General features: G+C 33.4%; 1 protein-coding gene across 3 annotated transcripts in view; it reads right to left on the minus strand.

Annotated features, from left to right (window-relative positions):
• Positions 1 to 16,498, minus strand: part of LOC127905040 (uncharacterized) — a 93,913-nt gene that overhangs the window by 63,565 nt on the left and 13,850 nt on the right. The gene's annotated exons all lie outside the window — the stretch shown is intronic.

Below are 16,498 nucleotides of genomic sequence, written 5' to 3' on the forward strand. Positions count from 1 at the left end.
AATGTAAGTTTGTTAAGGTTTTAGTTTTTTTTTTAAAAAAAAATTACAACATCATTTATGAAGTAATCACTATTGAATTTATTTCATTTATTTTCAGGTTCACAAACATTGACGTCGCCCGAGTAATATCACTGGCGTTTAAATCGTCGATGGAGATTCAATTGTTTCAATGGAGTCAGATATCCAAGTATCCTGAATGGATGCCTCAAATCAATGCATGGTTTGACAAATTTGAAGTTGGTGTTAATTTATAATTTTCAGCTTATTTCTAATAAATTATTAATATAATTGTAAATAAATTATTATTTTTTTTAAAATTAATTATTTATACACAGGACAAATTCTGCTGGGACAGTGAGCATAACATTGTTGCGAGGAGGGTGTGGGAAAATCACGTTCCAACTAGGTAACATCGAAAACAATACAAGATTTTTTTTAGATAAAAAATTTTGTTTCGAAATGGTTTAACAATCTAAATTTTTGTTTAGATAAAAATTTATATATATATATATATATATATATATATATATATATATATATTGTTTGATTTATTAAGGGGAAAAGTATTTTCAATTTAGCCTATATATAATCTCTTTGTATTTAAATTAAAGCAACACTTCAAAATATAGTAATTAATGAAAAACCCTAACCTTTTTCTCTTTTATATATGTATTGGCTATGAGAAAACTGACTAGTACTATTTAAATTACTTCGAAAAAGAAACATTCATTAAATTACTATGTTAAGAGTAATGACAATATATACAATGTCTAAATCTAGCTAGATGTAGACTTCTTCACTTCACTAATTAAGTTATCGATCATTTTATATTTGGTGTATGATGTTTTTTTATATCTTTTTATTTATTTATTTAAGTTAGTAGGATCTTTTCAAGTTACATGCCTAATATCGGGTCGTGTTGACACAAGGACATATTGACATAGTTGTATTGGACAAACAGATCCAACGAGTCCCAATCCAAAAAAAAGAAGAAAAAAGGAGCACTTCAATCCACATATCCAACACTTTTGTGATTGCATATCATGTAGCCATGTATGACCTTGTGTACACATATATGTCCCGTTTGCTGCTCTTAAGAGACAAGTCACCTGAATACTTGTGAGTGTAGTCATCTTAGTTGTATTGGACAAACTAAGCCTTCATCATAAATGATGTTTTTTATTTATTTATTTATGGTATTGTAATTAGAGTTTTGTTATGTCTCCAATATTTTTTTCTCATTCTCCTCTCTTATCTCTCCTAATTTGCAATCCATTTTACTCTTTTTTTATGTCGACATTTAGGATAGTGAAAAGTTATGCAAGTTGTGTTTCTCAATAACGACATATACAAACTATGTTATTTCATAATTTTTTTTTATAAGTGTGTTATTTCACTAATATTATTTTTAAAAAAACATGCTAATAAGCAAAAATAACCATAAAAAAACCGCCAATAACCAAATAGTACAATTATGAGTCCTTTATATTTTTATTCTTTTAATCCTTATAATAAAGTATCTGGATATCAATATCTCAAGCAATAGTTAGTAATAGCTATTTGACTTAAGTTTTGTCGTGTACCATATATTTGTTTCTTCTATAAAGAATATTAAAAATATTATATGAAAATAAGAAAATTTATTTTCAAAAATAAAGTTCATCTATACAAAAGATTCAAGAAATATAGATGAATAAAAATAATCTTTTCAAAAATTAAATACACACAACACCATTGAAAAAAATCTATATCCAAAAAAAGGTTAAATAAGAAAAATAAATAAATCACATAGGATAGAGATATTAATTGAAACATAAATTTTAAAAAATATTAAAAAAAAACATGTTAAAAAAATATATTAATTAAAAAAATCAAAATTGAAAAAAATAATAGCAATATTATTACAGCTTAACTCGTCATACATATGATCCAAGTTTTGGACTTAATTGGATTTAATAAGTTTTTTCTGTCAAATTTATATTTAACCTGTATATATAGGGTGAAAATAGTCTAGGCTCGTGGGCCTATGGCTCAACACGCTTAGGCAACTGTAATGAAAAGCCCAACTGCGTAGGTGGGCCTTTAAGCCCACACCTACGGGTCTGAGTTTGGTTTTTTGTTTTTCTACTTTTTAAAGGAGTGGACAACCTGTCATCAGCTCTTATTTTTAAGAAAAAAAAAAACTGGCAATGCAGACACCATGCTATCTACAAACCTAGATTTTTCCACCACTATAGTGACTAAAAAATCGAGCAATGTTTCTTTTACCTAAAAAATCCAATTTCTAAGTCATTTCAACCCAAGAACAACTCTCTAACATCCTCAGAACACTTACAAACCAATCTATCAATTTAAAATACCCAAAAAGGTTTAAAAACTAAAATTAAACTTGGTTAGTTTTGGCTTTCTCGGTTTAAGTTTGTTTTTTCAAGTAACATTGAGACTCTAAACAATCACCATCAACTATCAATCATCTTTCATCCCATAGAACTTGTGGATATTAAGAAAAATCATTTTGGTGGCTGGAAATGGCGTGAACAATAATTTTCTCTCTCATTACTATAATTCAACAACCCCTCTCTCTATCTAATGACTAAAAAATAATACAAATAAACTTTTGTACCAATAGTGAAAATTTTAAATTTAAAGAGATCTAAATTGTATAAATTTCGTTGTTCTTAAATATTGAGGACTAAGTATACTTGTCACAAAGTCTCTGGCAAGTGCCATCCATGTATGACACTTTTTATTTATTTATTATGGTCTCCTTTATTCCAATTTCACCCTTACCTCATAAATCAAAATCAATTGACCTTTAATTAAAACTTAATTGTTTAATATAAAACTTTGAGGGTCAAAATAAATTATTAAAAATGAATAAAAGGTCCACAATATTTTATGAATGTGTGAAATACTCGTCTATTGTAAAAAAAAAAAAAAAAACCAAACCTTTTATATTTATTTATAATTTTATATATAGTATCATAGTGTAATACCATGATGATGATTATACCAATTGAAAAGCTTTGTCACACCTTTTAGTTTTATTTCCCTTTTTTACTTTCTTAATGTATCTAGTTATTTGTTCATAATCACTCCATGTAGTATAACGATTATTCTCTAGCCTTAGTAAAGAGAAAGATTTCCAGAACAAAAATATAAAGTGTTCTTATAACATTAGAGATTTGAGTTCGTAGATAAGTGGACAGAATTTGATTTTCCTTGATTATACACAAAAGTTTGATTTTCCTTGTTTTATAAAAGAGAAAATTAAAGTAATAAAAAAAAGGACAGAATTTCGCTGATAAAACCCTCTAAAAATTTGTATTCATTCATTTTTCCATCAACATATCTAAACAAACAAAACTTCATTTTCATTCACTGTTCTTAAATAAATTTGATTATTAATTTATTTATTTTGAATGTAAATGATCTATTTAAAATATGATAACAAGAAACTTATTCTTCATCTAGAAAAGCAGACACAAATATCACGACCTCATTGCAAAAAAAAAAAAAAAAAAAAACACTCTAGGTTTAACGCATTATTACTTCTTCAATAATTAGTTTTTCATTCAATGATAAAGTCTTCAACATAAAAATTTCCAGGAATCCTCTGACTGAGAACTTCCTTGATCCTTCCGTCTATTTATTATAGGATTAAAATTATATATATATATATATATAAAAGTTGGTTTGGACATTTATATTAATGAAAAAATATAATTTTATTATAATAGTAATTATTTTTCAAAGTGTTTTTCAATTAGAAATATATTAAAATATTATTTTTTATTATTTTTTTAAATTTATTTTTAATATGAACTCATCAAAATAATCAGAAAATATAAAATAATAATAATTTTAAAAAATAAAAGTTATTTTAATTAAAAAAAAAACACTTTTAAAATAAAAAACAATAAAGATAACGGATCTCTAAGTTTTTTTCTATTTAACGTGGAACACACCGAAGAAATTTGTGGCAATAGTGTTTAAATTTTCAATTAAAAACATGGACCACCAAGGACAAATAGAAGTAGATCGATTCACACCCAGGGAACAATATTCCACTGCTTAAATTGATTTCTTTCGGCTTGTGGCTCAAGCAATTATTCTGATGATCTCACACAATTCTTACAACCGTTCAGCCTAAAGATAATGTCATCAACTGTACAGTTTGCAAATTAGAAAATGGATTCATGAAGCATAGAGTGGCTTGCGTATATTAATTGGGGAAGCTTAATCCTGGACTTGTAATTCAAATCCAAGAAAAAATAAATCAAGACAAGCTAAAAGATTTTTCGAAAAAAAAATGTATAATTTTTAATTTTAATGGATTGGGTTGAAATGTTTTCAGTATATTCTACAAATTTAATTTTATAATGAATTAGCATGCCCACAAACTTGCATGGTGAGGTCGGATTGTGTCCAAATTAGTATTAAAAGATATTGTTTCATGATATGTCATCCAAAGATATTGTTTCATAATTGTTTTTTCTAATTGGGTTCATAATTTTATTTAATTTGAGTTTTCTTTCTAAGTGGTCGATTGAAGTTGTACATTTAAACAATTTGTATGTTATTTTTCATTGGAGATTTTTTTAAAAAAATTAAAAATTATTGATATTTAAAATTTATTAAACTTAAGTTAATCTAAGTAAATCTTACTAGAATTAATATTTTATTATTTAAAAAATATCATAATACCTTTTATAAAATTGTACTATATTTTTACTTTTCAATCACAAATGATCCATCTTGATAGCTTTTGCCATTGACTTCCCACCATGTCAATAACAAGACAGCACTGCCCTTAAACTCAGACTTCTATTTACTCGAAAAGGGCCCTTGCCCACTGGAAGGTACCCGACTTGACTGAACTATTTGGTAAATTTGGTGAGGTTCTGGATGTCTGTGGCCCTAATAGACTTAATCGATCGGCGTTTTGGATTTGCACGCTTTTAAGATGGAGTCAATATTGCAGAAATTATACGTGATAGTAATCTAATTTGGATCGGTACCTTCAAACTGAGAGCTTAAATTGCTCGGTTTAGACAGAATGTCACCAGGGGAAATGATAAGGAAATGATTTCTGGGGAAGCAAAAAGAGGTTTTCTACTGTTAGAAAGTTAGATACATCTAAGAAGTACTATCCTCCTACAGATTCATATAAAGAGCAGAGAATTCTGCTGAAGTTTTTAGAAGTGGGAACTTCAGGAAATCACAACAAATATCTGGCAATTTCCCAAATCCTTCAAGCTCCCATAAAGCAGAACCGAATCTGAAGTATGAGGCTGCTGAAGTGAACAAAGAATGGTTGCTCAAAAGTGCTGTGGCATATGCCAGATCTCCTGAGATCATGCCAAACCTTCATGGATATTTTACGATGGATTGTGTTTCCAGATGTTTCCCACGACCGATGGGAGGTAACGTTGTTTTACAAATTTGTTGAATAGTATGATTGAAGATAACTGTGATTGGCTTGCTCAATGGTTTGACGTCGTGAGACATTGGGAACCTATTCTTACTGCTACTGAAAGATTTGTCTGGCTTGGGGTGGAGGGTGTTCCTCTCCATGCATGGGATGCGGATTTCTTTTAGTATATTAATTCCCTTTTTGGTAAATTCATCTATCTTGATAACTCTTCCTATAAGAAGCGTTTGATGCAGGAAAGGTACTAATTATAGTACTTGTTCAAGGGAGTGCATTGGTAGAACTGTAAGGGTGGATATAAATGTATCAATTTGTGGTATTAAAGTGACTGAAGAACCGTGTCTGGAAATTAATGCTTGCTGGGTAGAAAAAAAGAAAGTTGTCGATTCTTGGGCGGGAAGATATAATAATCCCTCTTCGTATGATGATTACTCATCCTTGAATGTTGATTCCCCTAAATATACTGATAAAAATCTCAAAGAGGCATGTTTAAAGAAATCAGAGAAAGAATGTGAAGATGGGGTTAATGCGGATAGGTGAGTAGTGATTGTCAGTTGGTGGATACTGTGGATGATAACTGTTCAGGTGGAAGGAAAAGGCACAAAGACAGATGATTTAGACCCTGATGACAATGGTGGTTATGGGCTCTTGAATGTTTTTGGACCTAAAATAAATGGTGATGATCCACTTATTTTTTATAAGCCCATTTATGATGGCCAGGCCTGTTGATGATTCTTTGGCAATTGTTCCTTAGATAACAAGAAAATGAATGTTCTTGCTCGTTCTCTCAATAATAAAAAGCTTGTGCTATCTGTAAATGTTGTTCGATGTTCAAACAACAATAGCAATGGGGTTTTTTGAAGACTTTATCAAATCTATTTCTGAGCCAGATGAGATTATTGAGATGGAAAATGATAAGAGGAGAGCTGCTCTAAAAGAAGAAGAAGAAGAAGAAATCTATTTTGAAAGCCACACAAAAGATAAGAAAGAGGTGCAAAAGCAAGAAGAAGAAGATTGTTTCTATTAAGCTGATTGATATGTCAGTGTCAGACGATGGTATCAGGAACGGGAACAGACAACTTGGTTTGGCCAAATCTCAAAAGGAAATGATAGTGGAGCATACTTCAGATCCTCTGATGATACGATCTCATCACAACAGTAGTAGATATGAAGCGATTGAATGTTGGAAGATTGGAAGCTAAATTTATTTTTGTAAACGTTATCTGAGGGCGGGAATCTAAATATTGGTTTGCAGGAGGGATTCTTTGCATCTAAATATTGGGTATGAATGGGAGAGTCCTTCATATTGAAGGTATTTTTTTCAGTGTAATTTCGAATGTATGATCACAATGGTGTATGCCCCTAACAACTACTCCCAGAAACCAGAATTATGGGACTATTTGGTTCATTTTATGGGTAGTGTCTCTAAGCCTAGATGTGTTATCGAAGATATCAATGAGATTTTGCATCCCTTTGATCGCAAAGGATGTAAGAAATACTCCTGCTACATGAAAGCCTTTCGAGATTGTTTAACATGTAAATTGTTCGAACCAGCTGTGTGTGGCAAAACGTTTACTTTGACAATATTAAAGAATTATATCAATCCAATAGTTTAAGCTGATAGATGAGATTAGAGAATATGATTTATATTATTTTCTAACACATTTTCTCAAATAAAAACTTTTTGAGCTTGGAATTTGCACAACTCACCTTATTTTTTGCTTGATTTTTTATCAAATAAATAAGAGTAGTAAAATTTAAACTCGTGATTACTTGATCATTAAAGTTCTGATACCATATTAAAAAATTATGTCAATGGAAATTCTACTGGTAGAATTGACAGACCTTCATGTCCACGGCAAGTTTCAAACATTTCCCTCTGCTTCTTTGTTTGGTCTTATACATCGGATCCCGGGCCCATCATGGTGAAAGAGGATTGAGGGTCCTTAACCATTCTAATTTCTAAAGTGTTGGTGGCTGCGACCTGGTTTCAAGGTGGTCATACAAAACATATGGTCTTCAGTTATAAACTCTGTTTCTGGTTCGAACACAATGGCGAAAGTTATTAAAACTATCAAGTAGGGTCTTAAAGTGTTTCTGGTTTGGACGGAATCAGTCTTATTGGGAGTTTGTACAGAATTATCTCAAAGGCACTGGCTAATAGGCTCAAAGTTGTTATGAGGGAGGTTGTTGGTGACTGTCAAGTCTGGTTTGTCATCGATGTGTGGACTCTCTTTACCTCTTCATCAATCTGCTAATTGTTTTTCTTTTTATGGTTTATGGAAAGGGGTAGATCCTTTCAAGGCGGGAGTTTTTTGGTTGTTAGCTATTCTCTAGCTAGAAAGGGTCTGACACGTGAAGAGTCTGTGGAACACCTCCTCAGAGGCATAGGAAGATTTGGGCAAAATTCATAGACTAGTGGGGCTTACACTGGTGCTGTCCTTGTAGTTTATCATGTTTTTTCCAGCAATGGGAAGTTCTTGTTCCTGGGAAATTCCAGAGGAAAGTATGGTTCATGCTGTTTTCCGCTATTGTTTGGTCACTCTGGTTCATTCGTAATGATCTGATTTTTAAACAAAAATAGCCAGACTATGACTCCTTATTTCTCTTTGTTTTGACTCGGCTTTGTTAGAAAATCAAATCTTCCATGTATAGAATAACAGATCTGTATTTATTAGCTTTCTATTGTAATTTCAGATATGTAGCTAGATAAACTAGAACGTAGCAATTGATTCCTGACTTGTAGGAATTAATAGTGATCTCCCTATATAATTACATGATTCAGTATCAATCAGCAAATTCAATCTCTTCTTCATTCTTTCATGGTATCACAGCAGGATTAAGATCTTGACCCATCGCTTCATTCAAATCTCTCGTGTAGCATCTCTCTTCTTCAGCCATCATGGCCAACAATGAAACATCATCAACGACTTCTATCCTTGTCAAGAAAATTATCGATTCTATCACACCAAACCTAGAAACTTATGCAGATTTTTCAAAGACAAATCTTTCAATTCCCTATTTCACTCACCATTCAGATCATTGAGGTTTCGTTTTGATTTCCAAACCCTTGAATGGAGACAATTATTCTACTTGAAAAAAGGCTATGACCCCAGCCTTGAATTCCAAAAACAAGCTAAGCTTTGTCAATGGCTTAATTAGAGCCCCTTCTGAAGAAATTGATTCTGAAGGTTATGCAGCTTGGTCTTGATGTAATGATATGGTCCATTCATGGATCGTCAACACTCTAGTCTTGAGATTTCAGACAGTGTGATCTACTGCTCTACTAGTCATGAAGTTTGGAAAGATCTTCATGATCGATTCTCTCAAAACAATGCACCTCGCATATTTGAGATTTAGAGAGATAACGCTTGTCTTTGACAAGAACAACTCTATGTCTCTGCCTATTACACAAAATTGAAGGGCCTGTGGGATGAACTAGCTTACTACAATGATACAATACATGGGGTACAACAAGATCAACAAAGATTGATGCAATTTCTAATGGGGTTGAATGATACTTACAATGCTATTCGCGGACAAGTTCTCCTCATGAATCCCTTTCCTTCAGTTTGGCAAGCCTATTCCTTTGTTTTTCAAGAAGAAAAGAAGTGTCTCTTGAGCTCAGTGCATGCTATAAATGATTATGTTGGCAGCGCCGCCATGATAGTTCGAAGCAACAACAACAAACCTACTCCATTAATAGGTACAGGGAGGTTCGAGCATTCCTACCACTCATATGGGTCACAAGATTTTAAATCACAAGACAGGTTGCCGGACAATTTCAGTGGAGGACATAGATTTGAACAAGATAGACGTCCTTTTAGCTCTAGAAGATGACGTCCTCATTGTTCCCACTATGGAAAACCGGGTCATTAGGTCCAAACCTGTTATGAGCTGCATGGGTATCTAGCGGGATATCCCAAGGCAAAGCACAATTTAGGTCTAAAACATTTCAGCAACAGCAACAAACCTGTAGTTAATCATGTTGCAGAGGGCTATTCGAAAGAAGGAAAATCAGTTGTTGGAATTTCAAAGACTCAACTAAAGTAGCTCTTATCACTTCTTAATAACAAAGGTGCATAATCTAGTTCTCAAGCACATGTCATAACCAAGCCAGGTTTGCCTAAAGTCGCTTCCCGCAGTTGGATCATTGATAGCGGGGTAACAAATCATATTTCTTCATCATCTAAATCATTTTTTCATAAAGATAAAAATTGCTCACTGTCTCTTATATTACTGCCTAGCGAAAAAACAACTAATATTTTTACAAAAGGATCATTGCCTCTAAATTCTATCTATTATTTGCATGATATGTTATGTGTACCCACATTCAAAGTTGATTTGATGTTAGTTAGTCGAATGACAAATGGTTTAAATTGTTCAGTAATGTTTTTCCCTTATTGGTGTATTTTGCAGGATCTGGCTATGAGGAGGATGATTGGTTTGAGTAAACAACGTGATGAACTATACTACTTGGTGGCACTAGCGATGAAAAAATCCATGATCAACTCTACCTCATCATTAAACCAACCAGCCTGCAATCTCACCATCTCATCCATCGAACTCTGGCATAAACACTTAGGTCATATCTCACCTCTTCATTTAAGTTTCATTGCCAAGAATTTTTAAAATTTTTCCGTTCAATCCAATAATGTTTGTCCTACATGCCATTTGGCTAAGCAGAGTCACTTGCTTTTCAGTCCTAGTGTCATTTCTTCTATATAATCTTTTGAGATAATTCATTATGACATTTAGGGTCGTTATCAACACCCTTCTCTTTCTGATTCTTACTACTTTCTTACTATTGTTAATGATTATACACGTTTCACATGGATTTTCTAGATGTGACACAAAAATAAAGCACAATCTCTTTTAAAACGCTTCTTCAATTATGTTCTCACTCAATTTGAATCTCCCATTAAGTTTTTTCGAAGTGACAATGGTGGGGAATTTATATCACTTTGTTTTTTTTTTCAAGATACTGGTGTCATTTTTCAACATTCCTGCATTTACACGCCTCAACAAAATATGAAATGCAAGCATCATCACATCTTACAAGTAACTCGAGCTTTAAAATTTCAAGCTCAACTCCCAGCCCAGTTTTGGAGGGGGTGTGTGCTCTTACCGCTATCCACATCATCAATCGACTCCCTTCTCCAGTGCTCTCTATCAAAACTCCTTTTGAATTTCTCTACTCAAAACCACCTTGTTTTTCTCATATTCGTGTCTTTAGTTGTTTAGCCTATGCTACCACTGTCTACCCTTCTCATAAATTTCACCTTTATTTCATGCCCTTAATTTTTATTGGCTATCCCACTGGTTAAAAGGCATATAAATTGTTTGATTAGTCGACCAAGAAAGTTTTCACTAGTCACAATGTGAGATTTCATGAAAAAGTTTTTCATTATGCATCTGTCAAGCCCAATCCTGCTCTTTCTCCTTCACACATTGATTGTAGTCCAATTCCTCTTATGACCCACGACACCACTTCTTCTCTTGATTCCAGTCCGAACACTTCTCATCCAACCAGATCACCTCCCGCTAATTCACCCGCTTCTCCCTTTTCAAAGCCACCACCCACACTTGCCTCCTCTCCTTCATCCATCCTTTGCACATATATGTGTCGGCCCAAGCTTTCCACTCACTCTGTGTCACTTGATTATTCTGACCTAGACAATTGTTGCAACCCATCCTCTCTCATCGTCTTTGCTACTCCATCACCACCAACCATTTCACCCTCTCTTGTGCCGAATTTATCCTTAAGCCAATCACTCTCCAACCAGCCTTCTCAGTTCCCTCTATTCTCATATGGTGTTGAAAATCCGCTCACACTCGAACTCACTCTGCTTTGTTGTTCTAGCCACCACACCGGTCTGCCAGCTAAGCTCAATAACTATGTCCGAACAATCATTTACTCCCACCAATCGGCCTCCTTACTACTAGGTCCGACCAAAGGTACACGCTATCCACTAGCTAACTTTGTTTTCTATCATCAATACACCCCTGTATATCAATCATTTGTTGCTCAAATCAGTAATACCACAGAACCCAGGTCTTATTTAGAAGTTGTTGCTCATCCTGAGTGGCAGGAGGTAATACGTTCCGAACTGCATGTTCTTTAAGCCAATGACACCTGGTCTCTCACTCCACTCCCGACAAGCAAGACACCGATTGGCTGTAGATAGGTATATAAAATTAAAAAACATTCAAACGGTTCTATCAAGTGATACAAAGCTCGCTTAGTCACAAAGGATTTCACTCAACTAGAAGGTGTTGATTGTCATGATAACTTTTCTCCCATAGCCAAGATCATCTCTATTCGCTGCTTACTTGTATTAAATGCAGCTCATGGCTAGTCCCTTCACTAGATAGACGTCGACAATGTTTTCCTTTATGGAGACTTAGCTGAAGAAATATATATGTCTCCACCGCCAGGCCTTCAGTGACAGGGGGAGAACCATCTCGTTTGTTGCCTTCATAAGTCACTATATAGTTTAAAACAAGCATCTCGCCAGTGGTTCGCCAAGTTCTACAAAGCTATCCACTCTGCTAGTTTTATACAATCTAGAGCTAATTATTCTCTGTTAACCAGAAAAGAGGGTGAGTCCTTTATTGCTCTCTTGATATATGTTGACGATATTCTGATCACTGGAAATGATCCTGTTAAAATTACTACAACTAAACAATTTTTGCATAACCACTTTCATATCAAAGACCTTGATGCTTTGAAATACTTTCTTGGAATTGAGGTTTCTGCTTCAAAGAATGGGATTTTTATTTAGTAATGTAATTATGCATTAGAAGTCATTAAGGATGCAGGGTTGCTGGGCGTTGCCCCTATTAGTACTCCTATGGAACGAGGCTTGAAATTATTAGACAAGGGCACCTTGCTCAAAGATTCGAGTCGATATAGAAGATTGGTGGGTCAATTAATTTACTTGACCATCTCGATGCCAAATATAACATACGTTGTACATGTCCTGAGTAGAATTATGCAACAACCTGAAAACTTCATATGGAGGTAGCTCTTTGGGTTGTTCAATATCTAAAAGGTGCACCTGGCTGAGGCTTATTCTTCTCTTCCAATAGTGACTTCAAGTTAAGGGCTTACTATGACTCAGATTGGACAGGTTGTCCACTAACTATGAGATCTACTACGGGCTATTATGTCTTTCTTGGACCTTCATTGATTTCTTGGAGGTCGAAGTGATAGAAAACAGTTTCGTTCTCCTTCGTTGAAGTAGAATACCATGCAATGACAGAAGCCTACTGTGAATTGACATGGCTCTAATATTTATTGGGGGACTTGGGAATTCTGCACCATGAATCTACCTTGCTATATTGCAACAATAAGGCTACCTTACACATTACAGCCAACCTAGTTTTTCATAAGAGAACTAGGCATATTGAAATGGATTGTTATTACATCAGAGACAAGATCCAAGATGGTTCTGTGACTACAAAACATGTAGATTCTGCACATCAACTAGTAGATGTCTTGACCAAACCCCCAGGAAAAGATATCTTTGTTCATATGGTAAACAAGTTAGGAGATCCGAATTTTTTGGCTAAATTCCGGCCAGAATGTTCCGGTTTCATTCCACATGTTCCGTTCCGATCTTGAAAAATTATTGAATTAAATTAAATCTAGTTCAATTTAATTAATTAAACCACCCAAGTATAAAAAGCTCTTTTTCATTACTGTTTTCAATAACAATGATATTAATAATAATATTGAAAATTATTATTACTATTTTCATTAACAATGATATTATTTTTAAAATTAGATTTATTATTAATATATATGGTTTATATTCATGTTGGTTTTTTCAAGTTTATACTTTGTAGGAATTTGAGCAAAATAAGGGATGCTTTAGATCTCATTAGCCTTGATAACATTGACCTAACTTTATATTTAAAATATATGTGTTAAAACATTTTAATTTCATAATATTTTGATATTTTGTTTAAGTTGAATTACTTTAAGTTAAAGATCTATTTAATCTTAACTATTTATAAATATTTTAAATTTTAAAATTATATTTGTTTGACATTGTGTTTGTATTGCATAATTTATAATTAATTTATCTTGAATTTGAATTATGTTTTTTGAATATATATATATATGAACAATACAATCCAGAAACGGCACACCGAAACACTCCGAAACTAAAACATTCTATTCCAATTAAAAATAACAAAACACCTACCGAAACAGAATTGACAACCTTGTTCTCATGAGCTGAAATGGAATATAGATAGATCTTCAATTATTGGGGGTGTTCTTCGATATCACAAGGGAGTGGTACAATATATGTTTTCTCTGTCAGTTGGGATTAAAGAATCAAATAAAGTGAACTGCTTGCAGTGGTGAAAGCTTTGGAATTAACATCTTCCAGGGAGGAGTAGCTTCCGGGGAAGAGAATTGTTATTGAGTCGGATTCTGCCAATGTGATTAAAAAAAAATATTGATGAAAATATACTTTTGCATTATATTGCAGTATGTTTATATAAAGGTTACAATGAAAACAGAATCAAATTCAAGTGGAATACCAAAAGAAAAAAAAAAAACCCATAAAATAGCCAGTTATTTACTGTGCATCACTATGATTAAAATAGTAAAAATATCATGGTGGGATTGCTTAAAAAACACAAATAACTGGTTCTGTGTTTCATCAATTTCAATGGCCCAAACTACTATTCGCTAAGGGGTGGGTTCTGCAAAACATATCTTTATACCTTAATTTACTATAATTTTTATACTTTTTTTTATTTTAATATATGGCCAAATAATCTCCTTTTAATATCAGAAAATTCTCAAAATATTTAGGGACCTTCATAGATTTAGTTGTTACCCCCTTGTTCATTGTTTTATTTTTTATTATTGCAATTTTGTTTTCATGCTATATGCTCAATCTTTGGACCAATATTATTAAATGCAAAATCTATTCACTTTTTTACAAAACTATTCACTAACGTTAAAGTTAGAAATTTCATATTTTTTTGGGTTTAGGTAATATTTACTAAAGCTAGAATTGAAAATATTCATAGATACTATTCACTAACACTAGAGTCAAAATCATGACAGGAAGAATAAAAAAATAGAAGAATAAATTTTTAGTAATTTTAAACAAAATCAATAATACAGTCTATCTCAGATAAATTGTTTAAAAGGTAATAATATATTTTCTTTCACAACCAGTCTTTTATTATAAAAGCAAAATGGATTTCACGGAACAGATTTTACAGGAAAGCATTTCCTATGAATAACACATTACAGACAATGCATACACATCCAACAATCCCTAAATCCTTCACAGCTACATTAGATTCCAGATATTGCTATCTTCTAAATGGATCAGAGATGAATACAAATTTCCTGATTTCTGATAACTTGAACGTACAGGAGAGGCCAAAATAGGAACCTTAGCTACAAACTCCGGTAAGTCATCTGACTGAACAATGACCACCAGGAGCACTTGAAGATATTTATCAGATTAGAGAAGGACAGGGACGAAGAGAAACAAAAAGTGCGAATCGGGTACTGTGGAATAGGATGAAAGCTCCCACTCATTGGTAACAACAATTGTGGTCATATGGCCATGGCTAGACTTGGAAAGCTCGACCCAGGCAAAGTAGCGGCGCAACAATTCTCCTGGCTATAATTGGCATCCTTATGTGTTCAAAGGGAGGTTTGTAAATTGGGAGTCCAGGTTCCTGCTGTTACTATAGCGATAAAAAAAGGCAGAGTTGGCGGAGAATAATTATCCTCTCCCTTAATTTTTAACAAATTTTTTGATAAAAAAAGTATTTTTGCTAGAAAAATAACACGAATAAGAAACGAGAGATTTCGTTAAAGAAGTATTTTTTTTAGTGCTTTAAATCATTTGAATTCTTGCAAATATTTATTTTAATTGCGTGAAGTTTTTCTTAAAAAAAAACCATGTTTTTTCAAAAAAATATACATGTTTTTGATGAGAAATACATGGATAAGAAAATGAAATTTTAAACTTAAGACATTTTTTCATCTATAATCTAATTGCTTAATTTCTAAAAAAAAATATTTATTTTAATCACGGTAGAAATTTTTGTTAATAATAGATTTAGAAAATCATGTCACAAAGCATCCTTTTTGGTATCATAGAACAACGACATAAACGCCGCCATCAAAACCACCGAACTGTCAGGTTACGTCAACATCGCCTGTGGCATCCGGAGGGACCACCATGATGGGGATAAGGGGTCAATTCCTGCTGTCCCCAGCCACATCATATTCTCCAGGACAAAAAAATGGGGACTCCTACTAACAAAAGAATTCAGCACTGCCCCATCACTATCAACAAGCCACCATCATTACTGCATCATTTAATCCACAGAGGCTTGAAGGTTTTAATAACAAGCATTTCTAGCATGGGATTGCTTAAAGAATTAAAGATGAGGTCTCTGTTGCAGTGTTGTTTAGCTTAATATATTCATCCAGAATCCAAAATATAGAAGCCAATTGACCATCACATCAGAAATTAATTCAATTCCTTTGTGTATATTGAATCTTGGTGCATCAATATTTACAATTGTGTTTGGTAGAAGAATGGATGGAAGTTGGCTGATGCCATGCGGAAAATGTTCTAAAAACCAAAGGATACAGGGGATCCATGATCGATGAGCCAGTAGCCCATTGCATCAGGAAAAAATAAAATCTGGCTTGACAGTAGCTGGAAGAAACCCGAGGATGGTACTGCAAAATGGAATGCTGAGGATTCTTAGGGGAACCAGGAAGTGCGGGAATTGGAGGCGTTCTGAGAGACCCATAGGGTCGTTTCTGGTGCGTTTTCTCTGGCTTGATTGAGGACATGGATTCAAATGAGACTGAAGTTTGCCCCATTAAGATAGCATTAGAGATTAGCGCTCCCTCATCGTTGGCAAGTCAGCTTAATTGGGCTGTGGAATCAGATTAGGTTAGCAGCCTGGCCATGGAGGATGCTGCGTCTCTTTAATTCTATTTCCATTAATGGCAACCCTGCGAACAGTAGCCTTTCTTCACGTTTTGAGAGAGGGAAGCTG

This window comes from Populus trichocarpa, chromosome 3, assembly GCF_000002775.5.
Source record: "Populus trichocarpa isolate Nisqually-1 chromosome 3, P.trichocarpa_v4.1, whole genome shotgun sequence".
In the NCBI taxonomy this organism is placed as follows: domain Eukaryota; kingdom Viridiplantae; phylum Streptophyta; class Magnoliopsida; order Malpighiales; family Salicaceae; genus Populus; species Populus trichocarpa.